The following is a 14,556-nucleotide window of genomic DNA, read 5'->3' on the forward strand; positions in this document are numbered from 1 at the left end:
CTATAATGAGATAACTTTAAGTTCAAATTCTGTCACTGAATTGATAAGAGGATACAAGCAAAAGAATGCTGTGATTCCGTGTCCTACAATTAGAAACAGCGCTATTCTTTTCTGCAACATTTCGGACCCCCTGACGCTCAGAGAGTAAGAATTTAGGAAGACAATAAAGGAGTTAATTGCAATAGTCAAGATGGAAGTGATTAAAGCATTTAATGGAACCATTTCTATGATTGTACTCATTGTCACAGCACTCCTAAGTCTTACAAGGATCACAGAAGCACATAATCCACAAACAATAAAAATGTATGGGCCAATATTTTATTTTTAATTGCTTCCAATTTTAATTTCCTAAAAATATAACCACATGATGATTGTTAGTGTCCAGCATGCATACTGTACAGATGGCAAACATTTTCCACTCATCTTTAAAAATACCTGTCTAGAGAGTGCTGGTTCTTCCCATTTGTACCTCTCTGTTGACCAAGTCATAGGATTATGGTTAACCAGTACACAAATAACATAATTCTATCAGGGCATTGAGTGTATTAGATAATTTTGTGTATATGTTTTTAACACAATAAAGCCACTGTCGCCCTGACCGGTTTGGCTCAGTGGATAGAGCGTTGGCCTGCGGACTGAAAGGTCCCAGGTTGGATTCTGGTCAAGGGCATGTACCTTGGTTGCAGGCACATCCCCAGTAGGAGGCGTGCAAGAGGCAGCTGATAGATGTTTCTCATCGATGATGTTTCTAACTATATCTTTCCCTTCCTCTCTGTAAAAAATCAATAAAATTTATTAAAAAAATAAAAATAATAAAGCCACTGTCATTTCATTATCACCCAAGAGGAATCCCAGTGTAGAGGATCAGCATATGCCACCCCAAATATGCTACATTGACATAGAAATTATTTTGAACTGAAGACAGTAGAAAAACCACAAACACCAAAGCTTTTGCCTTCCCACACCATTTGCCTAAGCAGATTATACTCTTAATCACCAGAAAACTCTAGATTCAACCCAGACACAACCCTGAGAGGAATCTGCATAATAAACTTTACTAAAATAACCCTTATTTTCCATTACTTCCATGCCCCATATATTTACCTTCCCAAAGTTTGCTGCCCCTTAAGGCCTAGACTCTTTTTTCTTTGTTTTGTCACTTTATTACAAATTTACTGTTCTTTGTTAAGATGCTATATAAGCCCCATGTTCTAATCACCCCTTTGAGGTATTTTTCAGTTCCTCCCACTTGTATGTGAACTGCACATGTTAATAAGTGCTGTTTTGTTTCTCTTGTTAATTTCTCTTTTGTCAGTTTAATTTCCTGAGTCCCAGCTGTAGAACCTAGGAGAGTTGAGGGCAATTTTTCCCCCTCTCTTCCACTATTATACTAGGAACTAGGAATCATTTAGCAGAAAAGAACCAGCTTGGATTCAAAGAACTTATATTCAAACAGGAAATCCCATCTATCAAATGCACTAGGCAACAATAGCCAATGCAATACATCAACATGCAAAGCCAATTTGCCAAATTAAATGCCATAACTTTCCCTAGAGAAAGAATCTCCTGATATTACAGATTGCTAAGTTGTTTTTCCTCTGTTCAGTTGTGAACATGGCCGTTTTGCCTAAAATTATGTTTAGCTACATTGTTTTTTTCTTGTCCATAATATTTTTGATGTGGATAATCATGCTAAAAGTGAACTAAAACTCTCTTATTTATAGGTAAGTACACTCAAAACAATTAGCTAGGCTGCCTAATTTTTCTAGCCAAAATGAGGCACACTTGCACTTATGCATATGCAAATTCTCACACATACCACACACACACACACACACACACACACACACAACATAGTAATATGTAAAGGACATAGCAGTTCTCCAAATTTCTTTCTTAATCTGAAGTAGGCACAATCTAGATCAGTGGTTCTCAACCTTCCTAATGCCGCAACCCTTTAATACAGGTCCTCATGTTGTGGTGACCCCCAATTTCATTGTTACAAATTGAACATAATTAAAGCATAGTGATTAATCACAAAAACAATATGTAATTATATATGTGTTTTCTGATGGTCTTAGGCGACCTCTGTGAAAGGGTCGTTCGACCCCCAAAGGGGTCACAACCCACAGGATGAGAACCGCTGCCTAGAAAGACAACGAATAATACAGGTATCCATGTAAACTTAATGTCACTACTGTCATAATTATATCAACACCCTAGAAAGAAGAATATACATTTTCTCCTAATTTGAAATACAAAAATTATGGAAACTTCATGAATGGTTTAATGTTGAATTTGGCTTTTCAAAAGTGTGACTCGATTTGATAATTTTTATTTAAAATGATAAAACAAGCAAAAATAAATCATAAAATGCTTTTGAGGTTAGTTTCTTTCAATATAAGAGGTTGATGTCAGTCATGCATGTCTCATCAAAACTAATAACAGTGCCTTAGCTGGCTTGGCTCAGTGGATAGAATGTCAGCCTACATACAGACTGAAAGGTCCTGGGTTAAATTCCAGTCAAAGGCACATGCCTGGGTTGTGGGCTTGATCCCTAGTAGGGGGTGTACAAGAGGCAGCCAAATCAATGGTTCTCATCATTGATGTTTCTATCTCTCTCTCCCTCTCCCTTCCTCTCTGAAATCAATAAAGATATATTTTTTAAAAAATATGATAACATCAGCCATTTGCAGGAGAGTATGTGTAGTGTTTTATAAATTTCTAACCAAAAACTCATTGTCATGTGTAAATGCAATATTTATTATCCCTAAGCAACAATAAACAGTAGAAGGAGAAACAACTAACTCTGCTTTCCATGTTCCAGCCAGACAGACATGACCACCTCTTCATAGCACTACTCCTCTTGCCAGCTCCCTCCCTCCACATTATGAAGGCTCTTCTGTCTGTGCGGCATTCTTCTTACTTAGCGATGTCTCCATTGCCGTGCAAGATACAACCCTGGCATCTTTTCTAGAAATAACGTTTTTATTTCCTTGAGCTAATACTAAAACACCCCCTCTTTTGCCCAGTATTATACTTATGTGTAGCAGGATTAACGATTTTGACACCAATTATTTGCTTAGATCTCTTATCTCCGACCAGTCTTTCTACTCTGTCAGGGCAGGACCTATGTGTCTTGTTTTGCAGCACCGAGGACGCTGTCCGGCTTGGTGTAAATACTAAAATATCTGTCGAGAAATGAATGAATACAAATGCAAGTGGATGAGGAAACTTAAAGTAAGCAAATAAGCTCTATAAAATGAAATGAAATGTTTGCAATTCTTTAGAAACATTATTACAGCACGGGAAGGTGTGGCTCAGTTGGTTGGAACATCATCCCATGCACAGGAAGGTCTCAGGTTTGATTCAGTGTCAGTGCACATTCCTAGATTTTGGGTTTGATACCTTGTTGGGGCAGGTATGGGAGACAATCAATCAATGTTTCTCTCTCACACCAATGTTTCTCTCTCTCTTTCTCCCTCTTTTTTTAAAAAACATATATATATATATATATATATATATATATATATATATATATATGAAACATCATTATATTTAAAAAATCAGAAAGGTACTATAATAAAATGTATTTACTGTGATTTTACAAATGTATTTACCTTAATTCTTTTTAACATTTGATATTTTTCACTTCCCTCCAATAAATTTAATTGACATACAATGATTTTGCTTTGATTAAATCATAACATTGCATAATTGGGAGCTGATATTACTGCAAAAGATTCACTGGAATACATTTTTAGCATTTTCTACTTTTTGGAGATAAAGGAAAAGAGAATACAGGGTCAGAAAAAAAAAAAAGATTTCCCCCTGAAAAACAGCAAGGACACATCTTCAGACTATGGATGATATGAAAGGAAAAAGAATGTACTATGCATGAAATGATTTGAGTCCTGGTCCTGGTTTATTTCATCAGTAAAAAGAAAATGCCTGCCGCTATTCCATTATGAGCAGTGCTTCTGTGAGGACTGCACATGGAAGACTGTGAGATTAGGCCCTGAGGCTGATCGTCTCCAAACCACACAAGGACACCTGGAGTGCTGCACATAATTTAACTGCCAAAGTTTTGAGTTTTTCTGCTCATACCGCACTATATCATTTCCATGATTCCTCTTACCAGTGGCAGGACTGTCATAGCAGGAAGAGGGTCAGAATTAAGATGGAGAAAATGTAAGAAGCCTGACCTGGCAAATGCACCTTTCAACAATGATGTTCAAATGAAAAAGGTGAGTTCACTGTCTGTCGTTAACCCTTCCCAACCCGCTTTCTCTACCCACGCCCAAATTCTAATCGTCTGTGACCTCTTTTGGCAACGAGACTATGACATGTTACACTATGGACAGTGTCCTTCAAAGTAAAGGCCTAAAAATGAAAGGTAAAATGTCTAGCCGATATGCAATCAGAGTTACTTCCCCCTTCTCCTTTCTGTGACCTTTAGATACAGTTGTTTTAAATTGGGTTCATTGACACAAATCAGAATGCAATGAATAAACAGTAAAGAGGAGAATGTTGTTGCTGACGAGCTCTTGTGAAGGGATCCTGATCCCTATATCACTCAGAGTCATGGATAGAAACATAGAATTCCCATGTAGCTTTTGGGATCAGAAAACAGCAGGGAGCCTATATTCTTCCCAAAGTTTCTAGTAATGCAGAAAATCTTCAGATTTCCTGGAGCCATTTAGCACAACAAAAGGAATATTGTGTGGGAGGTGGCTCTGTGTAGGCAGACAAGTTCTTCTCCAGTTCAGTTAATAGAACTAAATTTTTTTTTCCTGAAGGGGTGTAAAAAACTTTTTTTTTTTAATTTTTAAAAATAGTTTATTTTTTTAAAACCATTAAGGCAAAATGGTATTCTGAAATTAACTCTTTACAACCAACGCTCTTAGTGTAAGACATTACAAATATGTAAGTTCCCACAAATTCAGGATATAAATCAACATAAATGACCAGTTCGATTTCCTAATGGAAAAATGAATAAGACCCAAGATTTCGAATCCTAATTGCCTGGCACCAATGATCATTTGAAGGGACAAGCAAGATTTCCTATATTTTTTGCTGTTCTCTGCACACCCTGCTTCCCAGCCCTGGGCCCCACCGGACCCAGAGAGCGAGCGCATAAGTTGGGTGGATGCGGGAGCCTGCTGAAAAGGTCTGCGTTGGAATGTCTCCTGTGTGGTATAAAACAAGGGTCTGTCAGCCCTAAATGCTTTGAGAGTATAAGGCACCCAGGGATAGTGACAACAAACGCACCAGGAAACCAACCTCAGGCCTTGCTTTGGAAATCTTCAAGGCCCTCACCTGGATCCAGGGCTGGACAGGCACACACTCAGAGAGAACTTTGTCAAGATCTGGGAAACAAGGGGTGAGAGACTCAGGGCCTGCGGTTTCTGTTTTCTGCTTCCGGTTGGGCCACCTAGAGGCTGCCAGACAAGCAGCCGGGACAAATATTCCATCAGAACACTTCAGAGTGCAGAGTTCTTTGGGAATAACCCACATGTCCGAATTCCCTGTAGAGCAGGCTAACATTGGACTCTTTCCTGTCTCCAATCCAAGTTTCACCAGCCCCTAGTGAATCCTCCTGTGTCCAATCAGGCCTAACCTTACCTTTCCCGTCGCCATCAGTAATTATGCCACCACACAATTATGAACACTTGCCTCTTGCTCTCCACTGAATGGTTGTGTCCACCCAAAATTCCAGTGTTGACATCTTAATCCCCAAAGTAATGTCATTAGAAGGTGGGGCCTTTGGGAGGTGATGAACGAGATTAGGGCTTATAAAAGAGACCCAAGGGAGTTCCCACCTCTTCCACCCTGTGAAGATGCAGTGTTTGGGAATCAGGAAGTGGGCCCTCACGGGACACTGAATATACTACTGTCTTGATCTTGGATTTCCAGCCTCCAGACTATGAGAAATACTAGTAAATGTTGTTTAAGCTACCAGCGCTATGGTGTTCTGTTGTAGTATCTCAAGTAGACTAGCATCCCTCTGTTATCCTTATGCCTGTTAATGGTGTCTTGTATATCCACGCCTCTCCTCATCGTCATTAATACTGCTCACTATTTTTTTATTACTAATATTTCTGAAGTGCTGATCATGTCTGCTCAGTACTACTTACCCTACAGAAACACTCATACATTCTGAATAAAATCCATACCCCTTGGTATTGTGAGAGATACCTTTTGTAATCTGGTTTCTACTTAACTCTTCAGTCCTATCTTCCAACAATATATTTTCTATCAACCTAGATTTTGATTAGGTTTAATATAACCTCTACAAAGCCACCTCCATTCTCTTTCATTGGCCAAGCATTCTATGCTTCACTTTCATTGAAATCTAGTTATCCTTCCAGATCTAGATTATATTCCCCTTGTTTCACAGAACATTTTCCTTAGCTCTGGCAGGTGTTTCTCAGTGATGAGAGTGTGGACCACCAAAGCATAATGGGTTTGATTCCCAGTCAAGGCAAAGGCACATACCTGGGTTGCAGGTTCAGTCTGGGGCCCCTGCGGAAGGCAACCAATAGATGTGTCTCTCTCACATTGATATTTCTTTCTCCCCCACCCCCGCTCCCTTCCACTCTTTCAAAAAAAAAAAAAAATCAATGAAAACAATATCTTCCAGTGAGGATTAACGAAAACAAACAAAAAAACACTTTCCTGAAACACTATCTTGGAATTGATTTCCTTTTTCTTTGAGCTCCTAAGTATACTGTGGCACAAACTCTTTCAGCCACTCCAAGTTTCTGACTTAGTGCATTGCATGAAGAAAGCATTCAACGTGCGTGTTAAATTCAGGGAAAACAATTAATTTGAAATGTCTCATAACAGTTTCAGACTTGCAGCACTCGGGAACTGATGGAGACATCGTCTCTTTCTATGTGCTCTTAAATAGAGAGGCGTGCCTCTGCCTGGCCTTTCTCCTCTTAAGGGGCATCGCCGCCTCCAGAGTTAGCAGAGCAGCAGCAGCAGCTTCCTGTGTCTGACATCGCAGCAGCGGGTCTGAGCTTCGAACACCAGCAGACTCCAGCAGAGCTTGGAGGGATGCTGCTGAAGCCGATTACCCCTCCAAGTACCCTCCTCTTTGCTTCCATTTGGCTTTTGTCAGCACTGGCAAAGCTCCACACAGCCAGGACATGCTAACCGAAGAAGGAAAGTAATGGGAAATAATTAGAGGTGGCCTTTTGCCAGCGCATGTCTGTATCTGAGGAGAGGAGAAGCTGTTGGGCAGTGTTAGGGAAGCAACTCCTTGCCCAAAACCTAGATGACTATTGCCAAGGAGGGTAGATAAGATAATATATTGAAAACGTAAACATTCTCTAAATCTCCATTTACTAATAACTGGAGCATATTTTCTAGAAGCCATAATACAGTGGGTTGGCCGCTGAAGAATTGACATATGGAATTGAGAGCCATGAGCTCACTCCTTTTTCCCTCTGACGATTCCTCATTAATGCACAGCCAGGAAACCTGGAAAATGTATGCTTCCACGGAGTTGGAGAGAGATGACAGCGCTGTCAGTGGCCGAGCTTTGGTGCCTTTGTTCAGCCATGCTAAAATGATAGAAGGGAAATGAGAACGGGGCTTCTTTTTCCCCCAAGCCCAGTGGTGGGAAGGATTTATTGGACATCTGCTTACCTATTGTTGGTTTTTTGAAAGATTTCTTCTCGTGTTTAAAAGCAGAAACACATTCGACTATCACATCAGGTATCAAGGATATTAGATGATTAGCCAGTTGCTTCTGTGGGTGAAAGATACCTGGGAGTTAATGAGACATCAGGAAAAAAACAAAAAAAAAAAAAACAACAACAAAAAACCATACCATCAAATGCTTCTTTCACAGTAGTTTTTTTGTTTAATGCATAAGATTTCTCAAATCTCAAGTTACCCCTTCAGCAACCGTGTTTTGGGGACTTGAGTGGAAAACTCAGATCTGTGTTAGGAATTTTATGAGTTACAGTGAGTAAGCTGAAAGAGTAAGATATTACATTAACAATGGGAGCCTCAAAACAGGGAGAGACATGGTGTGACGCCCATTGCACGCTTTTTACCCTCTTGCTTTGAAAATAAAAGAGTCCTTTTAAGCAACATCTTCAAATGTCTTTGCTAAGCAAGGTATTTGTAATCTATGAAAATCTACTTAAGGAGTCATAAAAGTGAAATAACTGTAAGTTTTATATATGCACTTCTTTTATGTTTAAGTCCTAAGCAAACAAAGAAAAGCAGCCTATGTACTGCTCTATTTATTCCTTGCTCTGGGTCCCTGAGTGGGTAACCTTCATTCGAGCAGAGATATATTTGAATGGTGATTTCTTTCCACCGTGTCACTACTCGGGTCATAAGCACAATAAAAAACAATTTGTAATTAGCATCTCAAATGGTCTGAGAAATGAAGGTACCAGGTAAATGAGATCAACTCCTAATGGACTTTCTCCCCTTCCAGTGAATTGCCTTTCTTATCAATTCCCAAATATTTAAAGAGATAAATTGAATTCATAACTTACCTCCAATATATCATTTGTGTCATTTATGGAAGAGGAGGGCAGGTATAGCAAACAATATGAGCTCTAAAAAGTCACACATACACATACACACACACATTATACTATCTTCTATATTAATCAACCTTTGGATCTAGATTGGAAAGTAAAAGAGTAGATGTGGAAAAGATTTAAAATTATTTTTTAACTTAAGTTTTAATAGTATCAAGCAATGAAGCATGGAATGCTCCCTGATGAGGTTATAATGAGGGAGATAAAAAATTAAAAGATAAAAACAGCAGGTGAGAAGATGGATAAATTATGCAAGTAGAATTTTAATCTTTTTATCTTTTATTCCTTTTTTTCCCCATTTAACTCCTCCTACCCCAACACACCTCTTAAAAAAATGTAGTCTTATTGAATACTAGAGGCCCGGTGCATGAAATTTGTGCACTGGGGGAAGGGGGCGGTCCCCCAGCCTGGCTTGTGCCCTCTTACAGTGTGTTAGCCGCATGACTGATTGCCCCAAAGAGGTAGCCCCGCCCCCACCCCCCCATCCAAGGCTCCTCAATGGATTCCCTCAAAGAGGTAGGCTGGAGCCATGGGACCCATCTCTGAGCTGTGTGGAGCTGCAGGACCCACCTCCGTGCTGTGCACATAGCCCCTGCCCACCTGTACGCACCTGCTGCGCACGCAGACTCCTGGTGATCACTCATTATGGCGTGAGGGCATCACGACCACATAGGCTTTTATTAATAGGATGGCCATTTCCAAGTTGATTAACTAAACCAGGGTTATGCTGGAAAACATTGCCCATTTGCTTCTAAATCTTCAGTCCAGAGGTTGCTGTGTTATAAGGAAAACAATCAAAGGCTGGTCACGGTGACTAAATCATGACAGAAATCAAGATCTCAATTCCATACTATAACTGGATATTAAGTAATTCCTCAGAACTTTCCTGGGATTCATTGCCTTCTCATACTGGAATGGAACAAATGTATGAAAGCACAGGGGCCATCTATTGTACACACTATGCTCTGAGTGAGCTTTTAAATTCCATTTTACACCAATGTATCATTTATTTTGCTTTTTTGACTATAACTCTTTTTGTTTTCTATTATACTTACTAGAGGCCTGTTGCACGAAATTCCTGCACAGGTAGGGTCCCTAGGCCTGGCCAGAGATCAGGGCCAGGCTGTGGGGTGACCAGCAGGGCCCCTGCTGGCATCCACCTTGGCCAGCCTGACACCACCTGCTCGCCAGTTGCCTCCCTCTGTGGGGCGACCGGCAGGGCAATTGGGGGGCCCCCACTGGCACCCACCTTGGCTGGCCTGGGGCCTGTGGTCTGGGGGCAGCTCCTGCATTGAACGTCTGCCCCCTGGTGGTCAGCACATGTCATAGCAACCGGTCATTCCTCTGTTTGATCTATTTGCATATTAGGCTTTTATTATATAGGATGTGTGACACATGTTGTGTGAAGACTTTTACATTTATTATCTCATTTTTTTCCTATAAACAAACATGCCATAACTATAATCTCTATAATCACCATTTAACAGATGAAAGTTATTAAGCCTGCAAGAAGTTATGTGTCTTAATCAAAGATAACTAACTGATAAGGTTTTTTTTTGTTTTTTTTTTTAATTTGTGATAAAACACAAACAACATAAAATTCACCAGATTAACCATTTTTAAGTGAAGAGTTCAGTAGTTTTAAGTATATTTACACTGTGAAACAGATCTCCAGAATTTTTTCATTTTGCAGAACGGAAAATCTATACACATTAAACAACAACTCTTTTTCTCCATCCACCTACCCCGCTCCCCTCAGTTTCTCATAACTGCCATTCAACTTTCTGTTTCTGTGAATTTGACAACTTTAGATAACTTGTACAAGTAGAATCATATTTGTTTTTTTTTTGTTTTGTTTTTTTTTTTTTTGTGACTGGCTTATTTCAAAGTTTGTCCTCAAGATTCATCTATGTTGATCAGATGATAGGCTTGCCTTCCTTTTCAAGGCTGAATAATATTCCACTATATTGAAGTGGTCCAGAAGACACAACTGTGGCATAAAATTATTTGGAGCTGAAAGAATTTGAGAATAGGACTCTTTTAATACTCCCTTATTGGCCTAATAACAGAGCCTCCCAAAAGAACGCAGTGGTCATAAATCTCCTCCCCAGAGGTTTCCCTAGCAAAGATCACTCATCACCAAAGATAAGTCATCATCAAACCTAAACAAACATTGCCTCAAATCATATCTCCCGTCTGTGCTCCAGTCAGCTTTTCAAAAAGTCACTTGTTTATCCATCAGTGCCTTTCTCCAACTCTACTGCTAGTAAGTTACTGCTAGGAAGATGGAGTATGAGCCTCCGATTTCAACCACCATCTTGAGTCAAATTTTTCTGTGAATTCCAAGTATGTACATGAAAAATAAATTGTATTTTCTTTTATGAATCTGTATTTGTTGTTTTCATCTTTTTAGCTATTATTGTGCTATGAACATGTTTTATAGGTATCTAATCTAATAAAACAGAAACATGCAAATGGACTGCACCTCTGCTACACCCCCAAGCCACGCCCACCAGCCAGACAGATTGACGATATGCAAATTAACCCAACCAAGATGGTGGTTGGCAGCCACAGAGCTGGAGTAAGCAGGAGGCTTGGTTGCCCCGGTGATGGAGGAAGCCAAGTTTCCCGCCTGCCCTGGCTGGCTGTGGCCTCCGCTCAAGGCAACAAAGTTTCAATTATAGAAGATAAATAAATCCTAGATACCTGCTTCCAGCCAGCCTCCACTGGGAGCTTGGGTGGCTGGGAGCCATGATCAGCCTGCAAACAGCCATCAGCCACTCACCCAGACTGGCCAGGCACCCCAGCGGGGACCGCCACCCTGAAGGGGCTGTGGCCAGCCTGAAAACAGGATCAGCCCCTCACCCAGGCTGGCTACACCCTCATGGGGTGAGGGTCCCCACTGGGGGGCTTGGCCAGACTGCAAACAGCCATCAGCCCCTCACCCAGGCTGGCCAGGCACCCCAGCAGGACCCCCCCCCCCTTCCCTGAAGGGGGTGTGGCAACCTGCAAACAGCCCTCAGCCCCTCACCCAGGCTGGCCAGGCACCCCAGCGGGACCCCTACCCTGATCCAGGACACTCTTTGGGCAAACCAGCCAGGCCCCACCCATGCACCAGGCCTCTATCTTATATAATAAAAGGGTAATATCCAAATTGACCCTAACAGCAGAATAACTGGGAATGACTGGTCACTATGACACACACTGACCACCAGGGGGCAGACGCTCAATGAAGGAGATGCCCCCTGATGGTCAGTGCGCTCCCACAGGGGGAGCTCTGCTCAGCCACAAGCCAGGCTGATGGCTGCCAGTACAGCGGTGGTGGTGGGAGCCTCTCCGCCTCCTCAGCAGCGCTAAGGATGTCTGACTGCAGCTTAGGCCTGCTCCCCACTGACAAGTGGACATCCCCCAAGGGCTTCCGGGCTGCCAGAAAGATGTCTGACTGCCATCTTAGGCACAATCCCCCAGGGAGCAGGCCTAAGCCAGCAGGTGGTCATCCCCCGAGGGGTCCCAGACTGGGAGAGGGCACAGGCCTGGCTGAGGGGACCCCCCCCCCCTGAGTGCACAAATTTTTGTGCACCGGGCCTCTAGAAGTTTATAAATGTAAAGACATCCTAGAACTTCAATTTGTGACTTAACATAAAAGGAAAACACTTGGACCTATATCAATAGATCATCAAATGAAGATTACTTATGTGTTAATTTTTTTAAAAAATGAGGCAGTTTTGAATCAAGTCTTTTGATGGCTTATGTTTACTTGATCTTTCAGTTGATAACTAAATACTTTAATTGCTTGCTTTGGCTAAAAATGGCTATTATATTAGCAGCTCAAAAATTGATAACTCTGTTGGTCTTTTTGGACCTCTGTCTCTGTTTTTGTCTGTTTCTTTCCATCTTTTTGTTTCTTTCTCTAGGTCTAGATAGATATAAATATTAATATATATATCCCATAAATATAAAAATCTACTCAGTTCTTCCATATATCAGAATTTGTTTGACTATTTTGCTTAGGAAAAAATTGGCAGAAGTGACTGTTTCTTATTATAATTAATGTATAAATTACAAAATATATATTAATTCAAAATTTAATTTAAGAGTCAAGCTGGCACTAGCAATAATGTATTCAAATTATATATATTGTAGATGAGTCAATTCCACTATTACATTAATCAGTTATAAAATATCCAGAACAACTTGGAGCTTGCAAGGAGCTATATCACAAGCAAAGATCAATTGACTTGGTTTTATAGCAAGCCTTGGAAACCACTTTTCATAAATAATGTTTTTTATTCAATAAACATTCAGCTTTTTCATTCATAAAATGACATAATCATACTTCATAGGGCTACTTTGAAGATTAAACAAATTAATTTATATAAAGGGCTTAAAATAGACTTTGGTGCATAGTAAGCACTATCTGTGCTAGATTTATTATTATCACTCTTACTATTATTTGATTGTAGGAACATAAGTATACAAGATCTACCTTTGCAGGCATCCACATCAAACTGTCAGTAGAGATAAAATTTTAATTGAAAAAAATGTGATCAAGATCCAACCTCATAAGCATGTGTGTAAAACAAAAATTATGCATAAAAATGTAAATTTTTATAGAGAACCAAATATGTTAAAACAAGAGAGTCCCAAGTTGTATTTGTGATTTGTTTTCTTTAAAATTTATACAGACCTCATTTTTATTCCTCTTGCTATGTAAGTTTGGATAAGACAAGTTTTTATAGTATTCCTCTAGAGATTCTAAAAAGATAATAACAATTTGCATTTTGAAGTGTCGTTTGTAACACTTCAAAAGATTGAAAGGCATATGAAAATACTAGGAACGGCTAGATTTCTGTGAACCCTTGTCTATGTTTATGGTGGGAACATCAGAAATGTGCTTCTTTGCCTCCAATCAGTTCCTTGTACTTTGGTTCTGAGTTGAATCTGAATTAATGTTTATAAAATATTCTACCAGGTTAGCGCCGCTGATGTTAGATCTACATAATTTCCCTCCATAAACTCCTGGAGCTGCAATCATTACCCTACGGAGTTACAGACTTTACTTTCTTCTCGTGTTTCTCTCCAGCAAAGCTGTAGTTTCCCGGTAACAAAGCTCTGGGGATTCCGCAGTGTTATTGTACATATCCCCCTGTCACTGCCTTTGTTCACTGCGGATATGTCTGTGCCAAATTACCTGCTGGAATTCAGGCAAAAACAGAAAGAGTAGCAATTACTTAAAAAGTTAATAACAGTTTTATAAAAGAGTGAGTGCTAGAGAAATGCTTTCTGTGAGCCTTTGACAGATGTAGGAAAGAATATTATTATGAACTGTTTATAAATTAAAAGTCTCGGGGGAGGGAATCAATTGTCAAACCTTTTCAATCTGATTTTTTAGGGTTTCTGAGACTATTTTCCTTCCCTGAATCATGTAATAATTACATTTTCTCATTTGCCTGAACCTAGTATTTCACAATGCTTACTTTTCTGCCCAAACTATGTGAAATGATTATTTTTATTTGAGTCTCATTTAACAAACACTATTTGAAGATGTCTTCTCCCTTATTATTGGAAAATGCACACATATGTGAATACTAGTACACTTAACACACCAATTCCCTGTCCCTGGAAGGTTTGGGTCTCAGGTCAAGAGGACCGCCATCTGAAAGAGTCTTGTGCTCCTCCCACTTCCAACCCTTATTTCCCAATGAAATTGTCCCTGAATTATGATATCTTGTCCCAAATATTTTTCCACCAGTCCTGTACCACTACCACATTGTTCAATCAAAAGAATGCAGCAGGAGGCAAAAAAGATATAGTGGATGTATTATTCTAATCATACTAACCACATGTCTATTTGCTATTTATTGGTTACTATAGTGGACCGCATGATGTTCTCCTAAAAGGCATATCCACATCCTCATCCCTGGAACCTATGAATGCTGCTCTATATAGCAAAAGATGTAATTAAGTTAAGGTTCCTGAAAAAAAA

Source organism: Myotis nattereri, assembly GCF_964212035.1.
Source record: "Myotis nattereri genome assembly, chromosome: 1".
Classification (NCBI taxonomy): Eukaryota; Metazoa; Chordata; class Mammalia; order Chiroptera; family Vespertilionidae; genus Myotis; species Myotis nattereri.